Source organism: Staurois parvus, unplaced genomic scaffold (assembly GCF_062004578.1).
Source record: "Staurois parvus isolate SC_StPar_1 unplaced genomic scaffold, SC_StPar_1.0 ptg000118l, whole genome shotgun sequence".
Taxonomy (NCBI): domain Eukaryota; kingdom Metazoa; phylum Chordata; class Amphibia; order Anura; family Ranidae; genus Staurois; species Staurois parvus.
In genome coordinates, this window is record NW_028317914.1 from 2,564,721 (window position 1) to 2,590,106 (window position 25,386).

At 40.8% G+C, this 25,386-nt stretch overlaps 1 pseudogene; it reads left to right on the plus strand.

The window, feature by feature from the left end:
• The window catches only part of LOC149467207 (uncharacterized), a 198,323-nt pseudogene that overhangs the window by 859 nt on the left and 172,078 nt on the right, over nucleotides 1-25,386 (plus strand).

Here is a 25,386-nt window from a genome sequence, read left to right on the forward strand (position 1 = left end):
TGATGACACATTGCAATGGAGTTCTCCTGGCAGTGTGCATGGTAGTGGAGATTGCTCTGAAGCCTCCTGGAAGGCGCGACATCAGTATCTCATTAGGCTTCAGTTGAGGGCCTCATTCTCGCCTAGGCAAGAATGCTAGAAGTGCAGGGGGAGACTGCCCAAAAAAAATCAATATCCAGTTGTGTAACGGTTTGTGTAACTTGATAGGTGAGGTTGAATTTGTTTTTCCATTTTACCTATACAGGCCTTTAGAGCATGCACTATAGGAAACAGTCATAGCTTTCATGTTGGCAGGTGCAGTTAGGTTGTGTGTCACTAGACGGCTTTGTTGCCAATTTAGTATAGGGTAAGTGGTAATTAGGTGCCAGGCCCCTTTTAGAGAAATTCATCCTCTAGTGATGTAATGGGTGGAGTTAGTGCCCCATATAAATGTTAGGATGGGAGGGGCCTTGTGATATGGGGCATGGGAACCAAACACCCCAGAGCTACTAGGGTGTAATCGGTTGCTAACCTAAATGGCCTTCTATAGGGCTGACACTTCTGTGGTGGATTAGAACTCAGCAAGAAGTGCTGTAGTCACCCTGACTCTTTACGATCTTCTTCAAGTGGTGAGCAGGGTGCAACAGGTCTTTTAGGTCAAGTCATTGTCCTCTGATATGAGTACTAGTACACCTGGAAATGGGTGTGCCATCTAGAAGGTAGCATGGAAGGGACATTGGGTGGTATACTAAAGAGGGCACCTTGATTATACTCAGTTATGGAAGATAAGTGCTGTGGACTTTATACGAATACATGGAGGAAATGGTCCCAACTCTGTAGTGCTCCCAAAGAGAGGAGGCGCAATGGGAAGATGGCTTACAAATTTAGTAAGTGTTGGCATTCTGCGCCTAAATGACAACTACAAAAGTTCTACTTCTGTGTATGGTGTTCCATGCCAAAGAATTCTGTTAGTATGTCAATGTGATGTCAGATGTCATGGAAATCTTGCAAAGCTACAGTAAAGTGCACAAAATGCATGGGATGTGGACTTGTACAGTTTGGCACCAACATCTAGCCAATTGTCAGCCCTTTTCAATGCTGGCTGCCATAAGAGAACTGTACCAAGAATACAATATACATAATTTATCTATGTATTTGTTCTAAGACCACACACTAGTTAGAATTGCTATTCATAACTAGCAGTATTAAGGGTCTACCTGATTATACATGCTGGGCAAAGGTACAGGTTACATTTATAGGTGCCCTCTGTATCTACTTGTCCTTACCTTTTTTTGCTTCCCCCCACCATTTTCCCACAGGAACAAGAAGCAGAAGCTCTAGGATGTGACCTTTCTTAATAAGCAAATGTACAATCTCTGTTCCTTTAGTAAATTAATTCCATTGTGAACACTGTAAATATTAGTTAGCTAGTAACAAAGTTGTTAAAAAATATCAAATTTATTAGCAAGATAGAGTTCTCTTATCCAGGACATCTCGCAATCGCTGCGGAAAATTATTTTCCTTCCTGACTTACTTTCATGCTTTTATGGTGCTCTCAGTTTTAGCTATTTGTGGAGATACACTAAATTACAATGCTGAGGTGTGGTAGTTTATCTAAAACGTCTTTTATACCACTTTGATGTACGTTCCGTATGAAACCACTGATGTGGTATCAGGAGAGAACAAGGTGCAAAAAGAGAGTATTTCAAGACAAAGCACGGCGTCTGCTATTCTGAAATCGGCAAGAAAACTAAAAATAGACCATAAAGTAACTAAAATTAGCAACGGAACCAAGAAATCAACAATGTATACAGACTTGTATCAGGTTTTGTAGTAGCATATGAAAGATAACAGGAAATAACTTTAATAAGAACAAAAGAATGTGTTCCATTTTAAACTCAAAATATTTCCAACATTTTTATTTAAATGAATTTTTAACAATGATTCAAATAGAAAATATTGTTCATTTTTAAAGTGTTCTTTATGGCCTCCAGGAGAGTCGGTGACACGTTAGCTAGGTGTGTCAGATGCCTGTGTCCCCTGCTCCGTCCTTTATTTCACAACACAATAATGATGCTGGTAGGAACCAAAACTCAAAGAGTGGGACCAGGCATCCAACATACCCAAAAGTGGTTTAGAGGTGAAATTTTGCTATAAGCTGTAGATCTTGAAAAAAGTGAAATGAGGCTTTACCCCCTGCCAGAGAGTAAATATTAACCAATTCAATACCGGGCATTTTACCCCCTTCCTGCCCAGGCCATTTTTCAGGTTTCAGCGCTCTCACACTTTGAATGACAATTGCAAGATCATACAACATTGTACCCAAACTAAAATGTTATCATTTTCTTCACACAACTAGAGCTTTCTTTTGGTGGTATTTTATCACCGCCGGGGTTTTTATTTTTTGCTAAATTGACAAAAAAAGACCGAAAATGTTGAAAAAAAAACACGTTTTCTTTGTTTCTGTTATAAAAGTTTGCAAATAAATAATATTCTACTACATAGTATTCTACTACATGTCTTTGGTGAAAATAACCCAAATTAGGATGTATTTTTTAGTTTGTAGGAAAGTTATAGAGTTTACAAACTATGGTATAGATCTGAATATTGATCAATCCTGAAGTACTGACAGCCAATCTAATTTCTCGAGGTCCAAGAATTGCAGAATAGTACAGATATCCCCCAAATTACCCCTTTTTGCAGAGTAGACAGTCCGACGTGCTTCATAAGAGGCATGGCGAGTTTTTTGAAGTTGTATTTTTTTGTCATAGTTTTTCGGAAAATGAAAAAATAAAAAAAAATATTTTCACTATTTTTTTTTTACATACTGTCACCAGTGCAGTACAGCATCATCATATAACTGGCATGGTGGTGATCAGGGACACTGACTGGTGACAGTGTGAAAAAAATATATATATTTGTTTTTTTTATTTTTTTATTATTTTAAATTTTTTATTAAATTTTTTTCTTTTTTTTTAAAGATTTTTTTTACATATTTCACTATGTCCAAAGTAGTACAATGTTACCATAGTAACATTGTACTACTTTGGGGAAGTGATCAGTATTTTTTTTTTACACAATTTGCTTAGAGCAAAGAATTACTTTGCTATAAGCAAGCATTTCACCCCCTGCTAACTTGCCTCCCTCCTCCACTCTTCCTACCACTCCATCCCCCACAGCTATCTCCTCCTGTGCCACCACCCCCTCCCTCCTAGATTGTAAGCTCGAAAGAGCAGGGCCCTTGATCCCCTCATGTTTTGCATTGTATTGGTATTGTTCTGTCACATGTTCTGTCTCCCTTTGTAATGTACAGCGCTGAGCGAACTATTGGCGCTTTATAAATACTGTATAATAATAATAATAATAATAATTTACCTGAATGACATCGATTCATTCAGGGTTTTTTTTTTTTTTGTGCTTAGCTGTGATTTGGCCACAGCTAATCGCATGTGATTAGCTGTGACCATTCACAGCTAGACACTAGTATACAATGGATGGCATGAATGAAGCCATCCATTGTATACAACTGTCATGTGACCTGCTGTGATTGGTCACAGCAGGTCACATGGTACTGGCAATGGGGCCGATACTCAGATCTGTCATCGGCCATGTCCGAGGTACACGGCCGGTGACAGATCGCGTCGGTGCACGGCTCTGCATGTGCGGGAGTACGCCATATTGCGGCCTCCCGGAAAGCTAGTGCATTTTTCCGGATGCCATACGGCTATTGGCTGGGCATCAAATGGTTAAGAGTCTTTGCCTAGGTGCTTGATTTTATACACCTGTGGTCATGGAGGTGATTGGAAGACCTGAATCCAGTGATTTGGAGGGCTGACCCAATACGTTTGGCAATATAGTGTATATATTTATGTAATTAGCTTCTGTACTTTGGGTGTCCGGATTATTTATTACTTCAACACTATACATTTAAATTTTTTTTATATAATGTAAATCTGTTAACCAATGCAATATTGTATTCATTTCTTTCTTACTTCAGTTCTAATTGCTTTAGATTTTACAGTTCACTTATCTGTGAAGGCAAAAAAAAAAAAAAAGACAAAAAACTTCTGGGTATTTAGAAAGTTACAAGGAAAGGAATACACATTGGTTAATATATACTGTCCTAATAAAAACCCTGCAAGATTCTTAGAGGGGGTGTTGAGGAAACTCTTGGAGTTTAAAAGTGGGCTCCTGGTGGTGGTAGGGGATTTTAATCTGTGTTTGGATCCCCAATGGGATGCGTCACGTGGAAGGAGTCTGAAATCTCTGAAGATGGTGATATATAAACATCAATTGGTAGATGTGTGGAGAACAACCCATCCAAGAGAAAGAGACTATGTCTTCTTCTCTCAAGTTCATGGTACATATTCTAGGCTGGACTATATAATGATTGAGCATAGACAGCTGGAGGTATTGAAGGGATCAAATATAGAAGTTATGTCAGTATCAGATCACTCTCCAGTTATGATGAAATTATTAATAGGGGAAGGGCAAGATAAAATATTCTCATGGAGACTGAATGAAATGCTTCTTCAGGATTCTGAAGTAGAGAAGAGGTTAAAATGGGAAATTGAACAATTCTTTGAGATTAATGAGACCGAAGATATATCTGCGGCAACAGTTTGGGAGACACATAAAGCCTATATTAGAATAATACTGATCTCCATAGGAATAGAAAAGAAGAAGGAAAGAAGGGGAAAAATAGAACAGGCTGTTGAAGAATTATATAAATTAGAACAAACACATAAAAAAAAGAATGGAACAGATATATATCAAAAGATAATATTGAAAAGAGAAGAGCTAAATGAATTGATGGAACAGGAGACTAGGAGGGTATTCAACAGAGTCTCAAAGGAAAGATATTAATGGGGAAATAGATCAGGAAAACACCTAATGAAAAGACTCAGGAATAAGAAAACTAGGAATTTTATAGATAAAATTAAAGATGAAAATGGAGAAATTAAGTATAAAACATCAGATATAGCTAAGAGGTTCTCGGAATACTATAGAGATTTGTATAATGTGGGGGTGGGGGGGAATCAAAAGGAAAGAGAGGAAGAGAAGAAAGTAAGTAGACAGAAATATTTAAGTGGGGTCATCCTGCCACGATTAACACAGGATAAAACAGAGACCCTAGAGAGGCCCATTACCATAGAGGAAATTAGCTCAGCCTTAAAGAATACAACAGTAGGTAAAAGCCCAGGACCAGATGGATATACAGTGAGGTATCTGAAAAAGTTTGAAAATCTCCTAGTTCCTAAATTGTGCGGATATATGAATGCTATAGGAGAGGGACTAGAAATGAGAGAAGAACCTCTGCAAGCATACATCACACTTATTCTGAAAGAAGGGAAAGATAGCTCACAATGTGTGAGTTATAGGCCGATATCACTATTGAACATTGATACTAAAATATATGCAAAGGTCCTGGCAACGAGACTGAAGGACTTGATGCTGGATTGGATATATCAGGACCAGGAGGGAGAGATAATGGGTTCAGATCTTTGATTTTGATACAAAAAGCTAAAAAGGAAAAAATTCCGGTAATATTACTCTCGATAGATGCAGAAAAGGCCTTTGACAGAGTTAACTGGGGATTTATGTTTGACACTCTGGAAAAGATGGGAGTGGGACCAAAGATGATGAAATGGATAAAAGGGTTATATAAAAATCCATCAACAGCAGTGAAGGTGAACGGAACCTACTCTCAGTTTTTTTAAATGTGTAATGGTACTAGACAAGGATGCCCATTATCCTCTCTACTGTTTATCCTTTCATTGGAACCACTCTTGGAAAAGGTAAGGGAAAGTGTTGACATCAGGGGGGTGAAAGTGGGAGATAGAGAACATAAAGTCGCTGCTTATGCAGACAACATGTTGTTCTATATCACAAACCCTAGAATAACATTGCCCAATCTGATGAGGGTTTTAAAACAATATGGGGTGATATCAAACTTGAATATAAACCCCGGAAAATCTGAAATATTAAACATTAATCTCCCAGTAACAGAGAAGGAAAATATAAAAAAAAATGTTCCCTTTCACCTGGAAGGATAATGAAATAGGATATCTTGGAGTAAAACTAACTTCCTCATTAAAAAGCTTATACCAGATAAATTACATCTCCCTGATAAATGAAATAAAGGATGAGTTGAAAAGAATTTAAAAGGAGGTGCCTCCTGGATTGCATGAATAAACCTGGTTAAGATGGTAATACTTCCAAAAATTCGATATAAATGTCATATGCTCCCGATTTCACTCCCAAAATCTTTTTTTGTAATAATTAAGAATATGATGGTTAAGTTTATATGGGCGAATAATAAGCCAAGAATAAGATATGAGGTGTTGTGTAGAGCAAAGGGAAATGGAGGAATGGGATTACCAAATATGAAGAATATTTGCTGCAATATTACATAGCTGAACATAGCTGTAATATTATCACATGTAGTGGATTGGTCTTTTAACTCACAGGGGAAAAGTTGGGTGAAAATGAAAGGGGTATTAAGTAAATCTCAGTTAGAGAAGATGATTGGGATCTCGCACAGATTTCACACATTGGATGAAGACACTAGTATATTGACTAAGATAGTATTGAGCACTTGGGATAGATTACATAGTAAGAATAAATGGAAATTCAATTCACTGATGATCCCACTTGTAGGAACAGAATTTTTCCCACCAAGGAACACTGAATTGGGGGAGGAGTTGGATAAAAGATAAAAATGCACATATGATTGATATTATAAAGGTTGGGAAAATATGCACTTTTCAAAATTTAAAAAAGAATAAAAATGTATTTGTTAGATTGGATGAATGGCGGTATAACCAGTTAAACCACTTTGTTGCAAGTTTGACACAACCATTGAGGGGGTTAGAGGATATGAACACATTTGAAAAATTAACAAATGGTAAGGTAACCCCTAAACATATCAAGATCTACAAGATTCTTATGGACTTGGAAGGAGAAGACCCCCATGAGTTTTTGGGAAAATGGGAGGAGGAACTGGGAATACACATGAACCCACAGCAGAGGAAAATCGTTATTAAATTAATACATAAGGCGACAAATATGCCCACAGTAGAAATGAATTATAAGTGTATGGCCAGATGGTATATAACACAAAATATAGCTCACAAGCAGCAAGCGGAAAATTCCCTGTGGTGTTGGAGAGGATGTAGAGAAAGGGGTACAATGAGGCAGGGGCGGACTGACAACTCATGGGGCCCCCGGGCAATAGGGGATCATGGGGCCCCTGTGTCCTTGCCCAAACTCAAAAATGCCTATGAAAAAGGTACCAGGGGCATCTCATGGGGCCCCCTTCTGACACTAGGCCCTCGGGCAGTGCCCGAATTTCCACATGGTCAGTCCGCCCCTGCAATGGAGCATATTTGGTGGAGCTGTCCGAAAATACAGAACTTCTGGAGGGATATAGCACAACTGATTCAGGAAATCTGTGAAGTAAATTTTCAGAGAGGCCCATGGAAATGTTTATTCTATTATTTTGAACCTGCAGTGGAAACATACAAAAATAGATTGTTATATCACTTGATTAGTGCGGCAAAGGGACTGATTCCTAAGTTTTGGCAGGTGAACGAGGACGTGTTAGACAGAGTGGGGGATATTATGAGGATGGAGGAATTGTGTTATATGGAAGAGGATAAAATGAGAAAGTTTAGGAAAATATGGTGCAGTTGGAGGAAATTTAAAACATCGAAGAAATATCTTGAATTAATTAAAACAAGGGGAATAGTGTAAAAATTAGAAGGGAGAAGCCTTATGTTGAGAAGGTATAGAGATTTTGATACAGATTGAAGAAGATTAGTTAGAGGGGGGGGGAGGGAGAGGGGGTGGGAGAGAGGAGAAAGGGAGGGGGGGAACTAGCTAGGTTTAATGGATTAAATAGGAATACAATTAAAAGGTTATTTATGAACTGGTTTATACATGTTATGTGTTTTTGTTCTTGTTATTTTTGGTTTGTACAATAACTAAATAAAAATTTAAATAGAAAAAAAAAAAGCATGCTGCCACTGGACTCAAGAGGAGTGGCGATGTGTTCTCTGGAGAGATTAATCATGCTTCTCTATCTGTCAATCTGATTGACGTATCTGGGTTTGGCGGTTGCCAAGGAGAACAGTTGTTGTGCCAAGTGTAAAGTTTGGTGGAGGGGGGTTTATGGTGTGGGGTTGTTTTTCAGGGGTTGGGCTTGGCCCTTTAGTTCTAGTGAAGAGAACTCTTAAGACATCAGCCTATCAGGACATTGTGGACAATTTCATGCTCCCAACTTTGTGCAAACAGTTTGGGGATGGCTCGTACCTGTTCCAGCATGACTGCAGACCATTGCACAAAGCAAGGTTCATAATGACATGGATTAGCATGTTTTGGGTCAAGGAACTTGACTGGCCTGCACAGAGTCCTGACCTCAACCCGATAGAACATCTTTGAGATGAATTAGAGTGGAGACTGCGAGCCAGACCTTCTCGTCTGATATTAGTGCCTGACCTCACAAATGCGCTTCTGGAAGAATGGTCAAACGTTCCCATAGACACACTCCTAAATCTTGTGGCCCAATACTTTTGGCAATATAGTGTATATGTAAGTTCAAAAACACATTGTAGCATCACATGCCATGTTGTTGAGGGCAACCAGCTGTGTTTTTTCTGAGGCTGGGAAGGAGCTTACTTCATTCAGGACTTTATCTCAAATATCTTTTTGACTAGCTACAGTTTTCAGAGATTTCTGTGGATTTTACTATGAATGGTTTTGTGAACCAGTTTGCATAAAAAAAAACCTCTTCCACCAGGTTTACTTACATATTCACACATGTCTGTCACTCAGCATAAACCCATCTAGCAAGAAAGGGAAATGATTTTTCACTTTCATTTACAGGCTTTCCTTCTCACCCCCACCCTGTGAATGGACAGTGAAAAGAGGAGCAGCACACCGATGAGCCCATCTCTCTGCTCTCTCTTCCTATCCCCCCGTCCAGCAGCAAACCTGACTAGTTCAATGTAATATATTGTAGCTTACCAATCATTAGATGTGGTGGCTGTTGTCACGCTTCCGTGCATGTTGATCCAGCACCAGGTTTTGCTTCTTGTCCGAGTTGCTCAGGTTCCTGCCTATCCTCCCTGAACCTAGGTATTATTAAGCCTTTGCACCTGTGTGTTAGTGTTCAAGCAATGTGTCTCCATGTAGAAGCCGGACCCCTCTGATTCCTGTGGTGTTCGCCGCTGTTTGAATATTCTCATATTTTGTGTGTTGTTTGATCCTGTCTTTGTTCTCAATGTTTTCCCTCTGGCTGTGCAGTTATATTCCCTTTGGTTTCTGTCCATGGATTCCTTCATCCTTTGTTGTTTGTGTATCTTTTTTCTTGTTTGATTGCCTCCAGTCCTTTCCAACTTGCTGCAATAGGTTACCTTGCTTTCTAGTGTCCTGTGCATACCCTTTGTCATTCCAGCATGCTGTTTGCTTGTACTGTGCCATCATGGGTGTGTTAGAGAGTCACAACCTTGGGGCTGCCACACAGCGTAACATCCACACCTCCAGTGGCTCTGGTGAAGACCGGGTGGCTCCTTCCTGCGACTCTGACACACCACCCTTTGCATGCGCTCCTGCATCTGCGAGGAGTGGTACCCGGGTACACATCTTTAGTTGCTGCCACTGGCCCACTAGTTCTTGAGTTACAGTCCCAGGTGGTCTTACCCCCTGAACATGACAACTGTGTTAGGTTTTTTTTTTGGGGGGGGGGGCTTTTTCCTTCTGTTTTCACCTGGTGATCTGGCAAGTAACACACTTCCAGTATTAGAGTGTCCTCAATCTGGAAAAATTAGCACAGGGACACATTTGAAAGCAGCATTGTCAGTCCTGGGGGAGGGGAGCGTTAGATGTACTAGCAGATTTAAATACACAAATGCATTGATGCTGAGCTCCAGCTAACACTTTATAATCCGTTACAGCAAACCGTTTTTCCTTTTCACATAAAGGTTTTAAATCAAGTAATAAAAGCTGATCATTGTAAGCACGCCTATCAATGTTAAAGAACATTCCTGATATGTGCCTGCTGTACCATGTACTTGTAAACAAAAGTAATCTGTTCTCTTTGTATTGCTTCCCTTGTGTGAAATCCCTGGTGTTCCTGCCAGTCCCTCTGTGATCCCCTGAATGGCTGTCCATACAGCAGCTGAAAGGAAGATGTGGGGAAGTGGCTTTCAGCTGCTGCATGGTGAGTCATGCTGGGGATCGGTTCTTAAAATTACTCCCCACTGCACTGATCACCCCCTGCTGTCCATGGATTCCCTCCACAAGTTTTCTCTTCATTCACTGGCAGTGACAGGGAGGCCACATGGGCCCCCTGGAGCATGGGTGGGGTCACCATTGAAACCCCTGAGTCTCCTCAAGCTCCACCAGTGTCACAAGGGGTTATTAGGGTGTGGCCAGGCACACCCAGCACACCTATGATGAGTTTCAAGTTCATTTTGCAAAGCTCTGTGCAAACGTGGGTGCTATATAAATTCTGTATAATAATAATGTTCATTATTGGAGCATGCCAACTATCATCTTTTGTTCCAAGAATGAGGATTATGGTTCAGGTATACTATCACTTGCACAAACAAAGAAATCATGGTCCAGTTGCCATAAAGGCTAGACCCAGTACACAAATATTGCCTTATAAAACTGAGTCTTAAGACGTGGAACAGTTCAGGAAACAGGATGGGATTAGTTCACATTTATCAGTATGGCAAACATTGCTCAAAAGCTGAGAAGTGTCATCTTTTCCTTCAGTGTATGCATTTGTAATCCATGTCATACTCTCCTAAATGCTTGCTGAATAAAATGTATTCAGTTTAAAGTGTAGAGACTAGCTGATTTTATATTGATAGAAGGAACAGTGCAATAATTAGCTTTGTAAATAGCATCTGATTCTGTCTCATGAGGAACAAGGGACGTATTGGTCCCATGTTTTTAATTGCGTGTATCATCTGATTAAGAACTTAAAACTCTTTTTTTTTTGGTTTGAGTCAAAATATTAGTTCTTATCAACAAACAACAAATGGATCTAGCTTTTTGCCAATTATTTCATGAAATGGCTTAGTTACAGCAACTGAAGTGTACAAACTTTAAAAACAAAAAAATTGATTCTTTTGGCGTTCCAAAATCTTACGGTCCTCAAAGGGTTAAGATCTACCTGAACTATACATATGCTGCAACAGCTAAAGTAACATAAAAGCCATAGCTCTTATCTGTCCCTGATTTTGAGAGACAGGTACTCTTTAATGACCTTATAATGTTGCTTTCTGTTGATAATTAAGTGTCCTGTCTGTTTCTCTGAATATGGTGTGCTGATAATATCTTGGATTGGACTTTGGCTGTGGCACCGGACATTTCATCATAGCATCCTCCTATGACTGGGCCACACTCCAGTATGAAGTGCACTGCGCTTTTTGAACATAAAGTGCTTTTTAAGACCCAAATCTTTCCACCCTTTTTTGCTTTAGAGCACAGGTGTCAAACTGGTGGCCCTCTAGCTGTTGCCAAACTACAGGGCCCATGAGGCATTCCAAGATTGACAGTTACAAGCATGACTCCCAAAGACAGAGACATGATGGGACTTGTAGTTTTGCAACAGCTGGAGGGCCGCCAGTTTGACACCCCTGCTAGAGGCACTCATCCTTAAAGGGTAACTCCACATTCATGGGAAAATATTTCAAATAAAAAATGAATAACATGGCATTTACAATTGCAGCACAAGCCATACTGTAAGTGCATGTTATTAAAAATGATCTTTCCTTTTCAATCTGCAGCACTGTAATTTTCTGTAAAATGCAATGTAATATGGCTACATGGAGGCATTCTCTGCACAGCTGGTGTACAGAACTTACTCAGAAATGTAATTTCCTGCTTGTGTGACTGGGTCATTGATTTTCCTAGAAGTCTACACTAAGATGCACGTCCGATTTTGGACATCCCCTGCAACAAAAATGTAATTTTCTGTGAGATACTCCCAAAGGGTTAATCACATCTAAGGGAATTCACAAACTGCCCCTTTCTTCATTGGAATATTGTGCAGCAGCTGATTGATAATTATAAAGTCACTCCCATTCACATTCACTTTACACATGGACACAGGCAAGCAAACAGCTTTTCCTTCAGAGCAGAAACAGGTAGGAATCTGCAGCAAAGTTTGTTAAAATCCTTTCAATCTACATTGATCACCCAGAGGGGAGTGTTTTTTCTTAACAAAAATAAAGTTACTCTTTAAAGTGTATCTATATCAAAAACATTTTCTTTCAGTTTTGGATAAAGTCATTAACAGTTAAAGCAGATGTAAACCCTAAAGCTGGCCACACTAATACATTTTTAAACATTCGTACTAAAATTATCAGCATATTTGATAACTTGATGAAAATCATTAGGAAGTACTTCAAAATTTCCTTTGTTTTTAACCTTCAATTTTGAATTGATGTAATTTCTCAAACAAAAAACCATATACACTGTTAGAAACTTGCTGATTTAAGAAAAGTTTTCTATTCTGCTCTTTGGAATTTGCTCATTAGTGCAGTTGAACAAAAACATTGATTTATTCTATTAATAATTAGAAAATTGAACAAACATTCCTAAAATTTCAAACATTTTACTAATGTATGGGCAGGTTAATTTTATTATTTTGTTTGCTTTAAGTGATTAAGGGGAGAATGATTTGTTTTTAAAATAACATGTTATACTTACCTGCTCTGTGCAATGGTTTTGCACAGAGAATCCTCTATTCTCCTCTTCTTTGGTCACCCTCCGGTTCACCTGGTTCCTCCCCCCTCTTGAGTGCCGTCATAGAAAGCTGCTTGCTATGGAGGCACTCATGCGTGCTCGCTCCCAAGCCATTCTCTGTGTGTCCATTCACATACAAGGTGTGGCTTGGCCCAATCCCCACTTCCTCATCACTGGCTGTAATTGACAGCAGCAGGAGCCAATGCATGTAAGCCAGGGAGAGAGATTAGCAATGCTACTCTTATGCATATCACTGAATCAGGATCAGGCTCAGGTAAGTATACAGGAGGGCTAGGGGCGAGCTCCATAGATTTTTTTTTTTACTCTAATGCATTGAGTAGAATAAAAAAAAAAACTCCTGTCCTTAGAACCATTTTAAGTACTGTGCATAAATAATTGCATTTGTTTTCACCTCTCTTTTAGCACAGCTTGTCTCCAGCAGCTTTGTTGCAGTCACTTCTTGTCTATATATGGTACATGTAGTTCAGTGATGACTACATGGTATTTTTAAGGAGAGTTTCCTGATGGTGATAACAATGCTTGTGAAATGTGTGTTGAATCAGCCACTTGTATCTTTCATTGGAAGCCCATGTGACAGGGTGTCTATACAGGAACACAATTGGGGGACAATGACAGAGTGTTGTCACCCAAAAACAGTGATCACCAGGTTCAATGGTAATGGAAGCTGCAGACGTAAAAAGACTGTAAATTACTTTTGAAATTATATTAGCGTGTTAGCTTATATCAGCTAATATTTTAGTAATTATTTTCATATTAGAAAATTTCTCTTCCTGTCCTGGAAGCACAACAGAAAGTAAAAGGAAATGTCTCTAAATCTCCACCTATACAGTGGCCACCAATGTATCCATTAGTTAGAAGCTTTACCTTCACCTTCACCTCTTGTTCTGGTGACAGCTGTAACCTCTTGGATTTCCCATTACTTTCTGTCTTAATGATAATGGTCACAAGGACAAAGGAAGATGGTATATCTTCCCATTTTGGTACACAGACAACCATAAAAACAGTTTACGACAGTTTAGGTCATAGATCAATTTTGTGTTAGATATCCAAAACGTGCGCGTGTGTGTATGTATGTATACACTATATTGCCAAAAGTATTGAGACACCCTTCCAAATCATTGGATTCAGGTGTTCCAATCACCTCCATGGCCACAGAAGTATAAAATCAAGCACCTAGGCATGCAGACTGCTTCTACAAACATTTGTGAAAGAATGGGTCGCTCTCAGGAGCTCAGTGAATTCAAGCGTGGTACCGTGATAGGTTGCCACCTCTGCAATAAGTCCATCCGTGAAATTTCCTTGCTACTAAATATTCCACAGTCAACTGTTAGTGGGATTATAACAAAGTGGAAGCAACTGGGAATGACAGCAACTCAGCCACAAAGTGGTAGGCCACGTAAAATGAGTGAGGTCAGCGCATGCTGAAGCGCACAGTGTGCAGAAATCACCAAATATCTGCAGAGTCAAAACCTGAAGACCTCCAAACTTTGTGTGGCCTTCAGATTAGTACAATAACACTGCATAGAGAGCTTCATGGAATGGGTTTCTATGGCCGAGCAGCTGCATCCAAACCTTACTTCACCAAGTGCAATGCAAAATGTTGGATGTAGTGGTGTAAAGCATGCTGCCACTGGACTCTAGAACAGTGGAGACGTGTTCCCTGGAGTGACAAATCACACTTCTCTGTCTGGCAATCCAATGGGTGTATCTGAGTTTGGCAGTTGCCAGGAGAACAGTACTTGCCTGACTGCATTGTGCCAAGTGTAAAGTTTGGTGGAGGGGGGATTATGGTGTGGGATTGTTTTTCAGGGGTTGGGCTTGGCCCCTTAGTTCCAGTGAAGGGAACTCATAAAGCATCATCATACCAAGACATTTTGGACAATTTCATGCTCCCACCTTTGTGGGAACAGTTTGGGGATGGCCCCTTCCTGTTCCAACATGACTGTGCACCAGTGCACAAAGAAAGGTCCATAAAAACATGGATGAGCAAGTTTGGGGTGGAGGAACTTGACTTGGCTGCACATAGTTCTGACCTCAACCCGGTAGAACACCTTTAGGATCAATCAGAGTGGAGACTGTGAGCTAAGCCTTCTTGTCCGACATCAGTGCCTGACCTCACAAACACACTTCCAGAAGAATGATCGAACATTCCCATAGACACACTCCTAAACCTTGTAGACAGCCTTCCTAGAAGAGATAAATCTGGTATAGCTGCAAAGGGTGGGCCAACTCAATATTGAACCATATAGACTAAGACTGGGATGCCATTAAAGTTCATGTGTGTGTAAAGGCAGGCGCCCCAATACTTTTGGCAATATAGTGTATATATTTATTTATTATATATTTCAGGTTGTTATATAGCACCGTCAATTTGCGCAGCGCTTTACATACCATTACAATTGGACAGGATCCAGTTCACCTACCAGCACCTACCAGCATGTCTTTGGAGTGTGGGAGGAAACCGTAGTACCCGGAGGAAACCCACACAGGCACAGGGAGAACATGCAAACTCCAGGCAGGTGGTGCCATGGCTGGGATTCAAACCAACAAACCTAGTACTGCCTGGCAGAAGTGCTAACCGTTTAGCCACTGTGCTGCCCACTTTTTTTATATCTATTGCCAGAGTAGCTTTTAACTGTTTAGGTGATTTTGTGTCTTTTATCGTCAGCACCTGTAAACACATCAGTTCTTTTCATTTGTAAATTAAGTATCGATTGTGTTTTTCCTTTCCCAACAAAGCATGATTAGATGTGTCAGTGGATTGTATTTTGCATAAAAAATATTTGGTGCTAATAGGCTTCCGTCCTTTCCATCTCAGGGTGTTTGAAGGTATGCCATGGGAGAGCTGAACACAGCTGTGTCTACAGAATATATTTTTTATTTCTATAGAACAGTATCCTAATGGTTTATAGACACAGCTGTCTCCATGTTTTCTCTGTGGCAACAAACAAAATTTAAACATTTCCAATTGAGATCAACTATTACTTCAAAAGCCTCTCAGTGCCGTAGGGAATACTCTGGTTATAAATATGGACAGGGTGTTAATCTCATATTCAGGTCACTTTTGTGCATTTAGAAAGCCTATCCAAAAACATGTTCTGACTGAATAGTAAAAAATAAATGCAATACCCCTGTAGGCATGTACAGTTTATCCTGCATTCTGTAGGTGGTGCTAGTTGCTGTGCCACTTTACAGATGGAGCTGAAGATGGGAGGAATATTGTGCCTCTGCAGATCCTATAGGTGCCACCAGGGGAGCAGTGGTCCACTGGGACACTGCAACACTGGGTGACCTCTGCAGCCATCTTTAGTGTGGGCAATGCAAATAAATTAGCAATCATTTGCAAGTGTCCAGAATAAGGAAAGACAGCACGTTTGCCAGGGACAGTGTAATTTAGGGAAATTAGTTCCTGTTTAGAAAGGGGAGAGATTAAGGATACCTCTGTCTGCTTTGCTACCCATCAGTCTCCGGTACCACTTCATAGGACCTGCACAGCTCTTCCAAGTGCTGCTTGTGCCATCACTCTGCCTGTCAGCCATCCCTCTTGCTGATGCTGGTCCAGTAATGTAGGCTATGCCAGTATGATACCTTTGAAGCTGAAGATTTATCACTAATATTACTGTGCCTTCCACTGTCAGCATTACTGCACCTGTACTGTTAGCCCTCATGCACAATGAAGTTCTCTTCTTTTTTTTTTTTTTTTTAACTTCCCTAGAAGCCTCCTCCTGGCAGCAGCGCTTTGGTCAATAAAACACCTGATGCTTGTAAAAATGTGTATTGCATTTATACACAGTTACACGCCTTTACATGCGTCAAGCGTTTGGATGTTAATTAATTAATTGGCCAAAATAAATAATTTATTCTGGCCATTGAAATAAATTAACACTCAAGCTCTAAGCGGGCCTAGCATTTAGGAATGTTTACATGTGTTTAACCACTTCACGCCGAGCGTATGCAAATATGCGGCCTCTCCCTGTCTGGGCCTTGACGCCGAGTGGCCGCATATTTGCATGCTGTTTGTAAACAAATGTGTGCTGAGAGTGCGTGCCCTGCGTGCTCCCAGCACATGTATCGGTGTCCCATGGAAAGGTCCTGATCTCTTCTTGCGATCAGGACCTTTTCTGATCATGTGACTGCCGTGACAGCCAATCATGGTGGTCAGATGATCCTAAACCCTGCCTGGCCTCCCGGCGTCAGAAACCCCTTAAAGAGCTGGGAGGCTCCGGCGTGAAGGGGTTAAGCACGTCAAGTGGTTTTTCTGCCACAACACCGATGCTCCAGGACGCACTGGCAGTGGGGTTTTTTCTGCCTCTAAGCTGCACATAATGCAGCTAAAAGCCTATGTGTGCATGGACACATAGGATAACATGCAGGGGCATTTAGAGGCAGTAAAAAAAACCCCGATGCTCCTAGAAGTAGCTTCAAAAATGCCCACTGTACACAAGGCCTTATTCTTACTGTGTTTGCTGCTACAACAGTCTTTGGAACTGTTACTTCAAGTCTTCTGCTGCAGTTGCTACAGCCACATTACTAGTGCTAGTGATTGCAGATTGTTGCTCAAATTGTCTGTTTCATATTGAATATAACAAAATTAAAACTGTTCAACCTTTATCTGGACTTTGTGTGCCGTTCTTCCAACTTGGACACCAAGCTCCTGGCTCCGCCCACACCCCAGCATAAGAACTCTCCTTATTTTGGTGTACATCAGTGTACATAATTAGATACATTTCTCTGTCTCTACAAATCATAAAGGATAACTAAACCCAAGAGCAAAAATGTAATGTAAAATATAGTAGCCATATTAGGTTTTTATTTTTAAGGCTAAGAACACTTTCAGCAAGTACAGATAATATCCATTGATCTTGCCAGAAATGCGGTACCCTTGTCACTCCCTGTGAGCTGACCAGAAAGTATAAAACAATGTCATCTTCCTTCTGTACACTATTATCTTCCCATCCCCATGTAATAGAGATGAACAAAGACTGTGATTGTTGTAGTTCAGCCTGGATAGCAACAATGGCTCCTCCATAGATACAGTGGTGGAGAGAGTATAGCCTCCCAGAGACAGTTATTCGCTAGATTACCAGATGAAAATAAAGTAAAAAGGTCCAAAAAATAAAAATAATGGAGCCCCCTCATTTAGGCCTGGTTCACACCTATGTGTTTTTTTAGTTTTTTTTGCATTGTGCAGAAACTCACCACAGTCCATTTATAATTATTATACAGGATTTATATAGCGCCAACTGTTTGTGCAGCACTTTACAAAATGAAGGAAGACATTACAGTTACAATACAGTTTGGTACAAGAGGAAACAGGGTCCTGCTCATTAGAACTTACAATCTAGGAGAAAGGGTTGAGTGATACAAAAGGTAATAGCTGTGGGGGATGAGCTGATGGAGGAAATAAAAGGCAGATTACTAATTAGAAGCAGGATAGGCTTCTTTAAAGAGAAGTGTTTTCATTGATCATCTGAAGGTGGATAGATTAAACATTAAACATGGTTTCCTATGGGACACGTTCACATCTATGTGTTTTCAGCCGCTGCATTTTTGGAAAGGGTCACTGACTTTTTTCCCACAACAGATTGCAACACACATAGGTGTGAACCAGGTCTAAATGACTTATAGGATGCACTATATTATCATACACCGTGTTCCAAATTATTATGCAAATTCTATTTAAGTGTCACAAAGATTAAATATTTGTTTTTCAGTTTAACTCATGGATGGCATTGTGTGTCAGGGCTCTTTTGATCACTGAAAACAATCTCGGACACCAGTGATAATTAGATTGGCAGGTGAGCCCAATTTAAGGAAAAACTACTCAAGGAGGGTGTTTCATATTATTAAGCAGAGCACCATTTTCAAGCAATATGGGGAAGAAAAAGGATCTCTCTGCTGCCGAAAAGAGTGAAATAGTTCAATGCCTTGGACGAGGTATGAAAACATTAGATATTTCACGAAAACCTAAGCGTGATCATCTCACTATTAAGAGATTTGTAGCTGATTCAGAGCACAGACGGGTTCGTGCAGATAAAGGCACATTGAGGAAGATTTCTGCCAGATTCATGCATCCGATCAAGAGAACAGCTGCTAAAATACCATTACATAGCAGCAAACAGATATTTGAAGCTGCTGGTGCCTCTGGAGTCCCACAGACATCAAGGTGTAGAGTCCTCCAGAGTCTTGCAACTGTGCATAAACCTTCTATTCGGCCACCAATAACCAATGCTCACAAGCAGAAACTGCTGCATTGGGCAGAAAAATACATGAAGACTAATTTTCAAACAGTCCTGTTCACTGATGAGAGCCGTGCAACCCTGGATGGTCAAGATGGATGGAGTAGTGGATGGTTGGTGGACAGCCACCCTATTCCAACAAGGCTGCGACATCAGCAAGGCGGTGCTGGAGTCATGTTTTGGGCTGGAATCATGGGAACAGAGCTGGTCGGACCCTTTAGGGTCCCCGAAGGTGTAAAGATGACCTCTGCAAAGTATGTGGAGTTTATGACTGACCACTTTCTTCCCTGGTACAGAAGGAAGAACTATGCTTTCTGTAATAAAATCATCTTCATGCATGACAATGCACCATCTCATGCTGCAAAGAATACCTCTGCATCAATGGCTGCTATGGGGATAAAAGGAGAGAAAGTCATGGTGTGGCCTCCATCCTCCCCTGACCTCAATCCTATTGAGAACCTTTGGAGCATCCTCAAGCAAAAGATCTATGAGGGTGGTAGGCAGTTTACATCCAAACAGCAGCTCTGGGAGGCTATTCTGACATCTTGCAAACAAATTCAAGCAGAAACTGTCCAGAAACTCACAAGTTCAATGTATGCAAGACTTGTGAAGCTGCTATCAAATAAGGGGCCCTATGTTACAATGTAACGTGACCTGTTAAAATGTTTAAAAAGTTAAAATGTTGTTAAAAGTTTGATTGAAATAGGTTTTGATTTCAGTAAATATGCTGCAAACACAACAAATGACAATGTTCAGTTCTTTACAACCTATAAAGTGCTTTGAAACTTACTGTGCGGAATAATTTGGAACAGTGCATTGTAAGTGTTTTATGTTTAAAAAAAATACTATTATCAGGTGGTTTGTTCAAAAAAATTTGAATTGTACTCTTAATAGTTGATAACATGAGAATTATTCTGACTGTTATTTACATCAATTATTTAGGTAAATGAGAAAAATATCATTTGCACAATAATTTGGAACAGGGTGTACAGTACTTCCTAACTGTCCCTCATTCGGAGGGACTGACGTTCATTTGGAACCAAATTCCTCTCTTCATCTTTCCTTCCTAGATGTCCCATATTTTGAACAAATGTGCAGGCCTCTATAATTAATGCAAAACTTAACTGCCAAAACTGTTACACCACACTGAACATTTCATACAAACCTTTTTTTTTTATCACATTATTGTTTTAACCACTTGCCATCCAGAGGCCATTTTTTGAGATACGGTGCTGCCTCAGTTTAACTGACAATTGCACGGTCATGCAACGCTGCACTTAAATTAAATTTGTCATTTTTTTTCCCCACAAATAGAGCTTTTATTTTTGTGGTATTTGATCACCTGTGCATTTTTTATTTTTTCTGCTATAAACAAAAAAAACTGACAATTTTGAGAAAAAAAACAATATTTTTGACTTTTTGCTATTAAACATATTCAGTAAAAAAATTTAAATAATCTAATTTTGTCATAAATTTAGGACAAAATGTAATGTGCTACGTATTTTCTAAAAAAAATCCCAATATGTGTAAATTAATAGGTTTCCATGAAAGTTATAGCATTTACAAATGGCGGTATAGATTCTGGAATTTTTTTTTTTTTTACTAGTAATGGCGGTGATCAGCTACTTATAGCGAGACTGCAGTGGGCATTCTGACACTGGAGGGGAACTGACTTGGTGCCACTGACATCCCCAGTGACACCAATACAGTGATCAGTGCTAATAAAAAGCACTGACACTATACTAATGGCACTGGGCAGGAAGGGGTTAACATGTGGGGCGTGCCGTTTCACAGTATGCTGTGTGAGTGTTTTCCACTTTAAGCACACTGCTTTGTATGGCTCTGCTGTGCAGAGCCATACAAAGCAGTGTGCAGAAGCTGACAGGGGAGAGATCTGTATTGTTTACATACAGGTCTCTCCCCCATCGGAGATACTTGGCAATCACCAGGTGCCGGCGAGTATTTACCAGCCGGGAACCAATGATTGACAGCCGAGGCCGCGAATGGCAATGCAGGTAGGGCACACACACGCCCCCCTTCCCGGTACTGCAAAATCAGGTATATATATGTGATTTTGCGCACCCGTGCCACCCTGTAGCAGCATTTCTGCTATAGTGCAGCACAGAACTGCTTAAAAAGTCAGTATAAAAAAAAATAATGATAATAAAAAGAAAACATATCTTTTTCCAATCATTTTTTGCTTATTAGTTCTTCAGGGGCCACTTGACTGGGGGTGTAGCAGGGGGTATGTCCTTTGCCTACACACTGTGCTAAAGGGTGTCCCTCTTCCCCATCTCAGAAAGCTGGGAGGTATGCCTTACAATTTTGTTTTTAAAGTTTGGATACACATTAGTATTTTGGGAACAACTGGTAATTATTTCTAAAATACAATACTTCCAAAATGGATCTTGCTTTAACAGTAGAATAATAAATACATTGATACATGCTCTAAACAATATCGGTAAATGCTTTCCAGCTAATTATTTATTGATTTATATAAAATTTCTAAAAAAAAATAAAAAGCTGTTTTAAAGTCGGCACTGCATTTGGATTTGAGAAAATAGTTTTTTTAGCACAGTTTCTCAGAAAGGAAAAAATGATCACCAAGCTAAAGAGGAAACCTCAGATAACAAGCTAAAATAGTTCCTTTTCACACACACTGAAGCCGCTAACAACAAGATGCAGAGAACAAACACGCTAACACCTCAAAAAAAGGCTACACAATCTGGTGTGAGGCCTAGGCAAAACCACAGACCCGTGCTTTACTATATGCAAGAATTTATTTTCATCTGCTCGCACCAAAGACACAGTTTGCAAGCATTGGTTCATATTTAAAAGCAAAACTTAAACCCTACATCTGAATGTGTTCTTAGAGAGTATGTGTGTCATGAAAGCATGCAAGTTGATGAGTCTTTATTTTTATTATTAGGTATCACTTATAGCAGGGGTCTCCAAAATTTCTAAATGAAGGGCCAGTTTACTGAGGGAGAGCAGAATGTTGTCAATGGGGGTAAAGTAAAAAATATTTATTTATTTATGGTACTTATATAGCGCCGTCAATTTATGCAGCACTTTACATACATATATTGTACATTCACATTAGTCCCTAACCCTCAAGGGGTGTACAATCTAAGGTCCCTAACTCGCATTCATACATACACATACTAGGGACAATTTAGACAGGATCCAATTAACCTACCTGCATGTCTTTGGAGTGTGGGAGGAAACTGGAGTACCCAAAGGAAACCCATGCAGGCACAGGGAGAACGTGCATACTCCAGGCAGGTGGTGCCATGGTTGGGATTCAAACCAACGACCCTAGTTCTGCCAGGCAGAAGTGCTAACCACTAAGCCACTGTGCCACCCCACAATATCCTACATTCAGTGGGAATAAACAATGCCTTGGGTTTGGTGGTCAGTGGGAGTAAAAAATCTCATAGCTCTTGTGGTCATTATGAAGATGAATAGTGGCATATCATTGGTATTAGTGGGAGGAATAGTGGCGTTTGTGGGTAGATTACACCTATTCCACTTTCTGATAGTCACAGACTGATCTGCTTTTTAGGCTTTAGGTTAGATGAGAGAGCTTGGTAAGAGGGGTATCATACCAGGGAATTGATGTTAGATAGCTGGATTGGAAACACATGCATGAGCATAGTTTTACTCATGGCTTGTTCACTGTCAGTTTTGGCACCAGATGGCCTATGTGAAGTGGTTGTAAACCCTCACATTTATCCAGTGAAAAGACTGGCCTCAGATGATACATAGAGATGACACAGATCCTCCTACATAAATTGTACCTGTTTATCTGCAGTATTCTTTCTGCTGAATATATAAAGCTTTTCCGACCTGTCAGAAAAAGGGGCGTGGACTTGAAGTTGAACACTGCATAGATCAGTGAGGAGAGTTCTGAGAGCTAATTGGAGGGAAGAAACAGAGAGACACGCCCCCCTCCAGACAGCCAACAGAGCTGAGGCTGTCAATCTGCTGGAGGTCTCTCACCTGTCACCATTTTTCTCTTGGTGTCAGGAAAATTTGTCTCAAAAGATGCATACAGATAGCAGAGTTACTAAGCAGCAGACAGAAATAAAACTCTGGATTCAGCCAAGTACACACTATAGAGGCATTTGCTTTGTTCATATTTCATGTCTGAGGTTTAAACCATTTTAAGGGAAGCTCTAACTCAGTGTCAGTGCTGACTGGTTTTCAGCTTGTGCTCTGTGTTCTGGCCTGTGTTCTGCATTTGATTCCTGTTACTGACCTGACTCTCCCCAACCTGAATTCGGATCCTGCTCTACACCGCTCCTTACTAATTTCTGACCTCGGTTTCATCCAAGGTTCTGATTTAACTTGTGATTCTGTACCTCACTGCCCTCTCATTGCCAACCCCAGCTACCTCTGTGACTCTCCTACTGTCTCTGATTCAGTTCCATGCTATCACTAAGTGCCAATTTTGGACGCCCTAGAATGGGCTCCAGTTATCTATGCATTTTCCTCCACACTAGGATCACTCATGTATTCAGCCCACTTAAATCTGTGGTCCAACCAAATTTCTCCTTTAATGTCTGCTGATTTTCCTTGTGGTGCTGATGATTCCACAACTGACACTTCTGGCCTCATGCTTTGGTGGATCATCCAGATCAGTGTGTTCAGTCCAACGTCCCGCCATCTACATCTTCAGGCACTAGTTCTCCTCTTATCCCTTCTCACTGTCTGTTCCACTTCCAGAGATCCTTGGGCCAGAGATACAAGAGAGAAGCCTAGTCATCTCAGTCTTCTATCAGTTTTTGACTTATCATTACAGTTAAAATAATAATGTGAGTTAAGCTATGATGACATTTTAGTGATGGGCATACTTTAAAAAGACACTTCAGCCTTGCCTGTGTAGTCAAAGATGACAGTGTCTCTGGAAAGGATGTCTTATGACCCTTTTTTATTCATATTACCTGTACTCCCTCCCAGCTCCTTGTTCCTCTACACCCCCACTGTGCTTGTCCATGTCAGCGCCCTGGGGGAGCAGTGCTGTCATTCCAAATGCTCTTCCACACCTCTAAGTGCTGGGTATTCTCATTGGTTGTAAGTCGGGGTAGAGGGGAGGCAAAGCAACAGTTTCACTTGATTGTCCTCTGCCCCCAGAACACATACCATTCTGCCACAGGGTTTGAGGCTTCTTTCCCCACTCCCTATGACAGCCAGGGCCACCATCAGGGGCGGATGGCCTATACACATGTAAGGGGCCCGGGCATCCCAAGGGATCTGGGCCTCAACCAGGGCCATCTTTAATGCTGGGCAAAAGGGGCAGCTGCCATGAGGCTGAAAGCAGCTGCCCCTTGAGTCTGTGCCAGTGGCAAAACTACCGCCATGACCAGAGTAACTGGCTTTGATTTACTGGTCTCCCAACTTAGTCCTGCCTGTAAAAATGATTAGCTGCTAGGCCCACCTAGCATCCAGTTTGGTGCATAGAGGTCTCGTCATGCAGAGGAGGAGGGTGTAACTTCCCCCTTCAAAGCTGCTTCACCTCTGCCTCTATTTCTGTACTTTCCCAGCTTCCTTCTGACAATGGAATGGACCAGGAGTCTGAGGGGACCTGCTGTCTGGATGAAGTTACTGCTGCTGAGCTGACTGGCCTGGAGTTTGAGAAGACCTGTGTGCTGTCCGGGCTGCTGTGTGCTGCTAATGTGAGCAGAAGAGTCCGACAATACCTGCACACAGAGGAGGGGGGTGTGGGACAGGGATCGCACAGGTGTATTCTAGAGGGGGACAGCTCCCTCAGGTCCTAGAGCTGTGTACACTGACAGCAACATCACCCCCTCCACAGAGATGTGGGGGAGGGGGGGACCATCCATCACCACACCAATACCTGTAGTATTTCTGCAGTCTCTGACCCTCTCTTTTATCATCTCTGCAGTCCTTGACCATCTCCTGTATCATGTCTGCCGCCTCTGACCATCTCTTGTATCATGTCTGCAGTATCTGACCATCTCCTGTAGTATGTCTGCAGTCTCTGATCATCTCCTGTAGTATTTTTGAAGTCTATCACCATCTCCTGTACTATGTCCACAGTCTCTGACCACCTTCTGTAGTATGTCTGCAGTCTCTAACCATCCCCTGTAGTATTTCTGCAGTATGTTATTATCTCCTGTACTATGTCCACAGTCTCTGACCACCTTCTATACTATGTCTGCAGTTTCTAACCATCCCCTGTAGTATTTCTGCAGTATGTTATTATCTCCTGTAGTATGTCTGCAGTCTCTGATCATCTCCTGTAGTATTTTTGCAGTCTATCACCATCTCCTGTAGTATGTCTCCAGTCTCTGATCATAGTATTTCTGCAGTTTCTTATGAGAGCTGGCCTGTGTGTAGCTTGGCTGCTTATTATGAACTG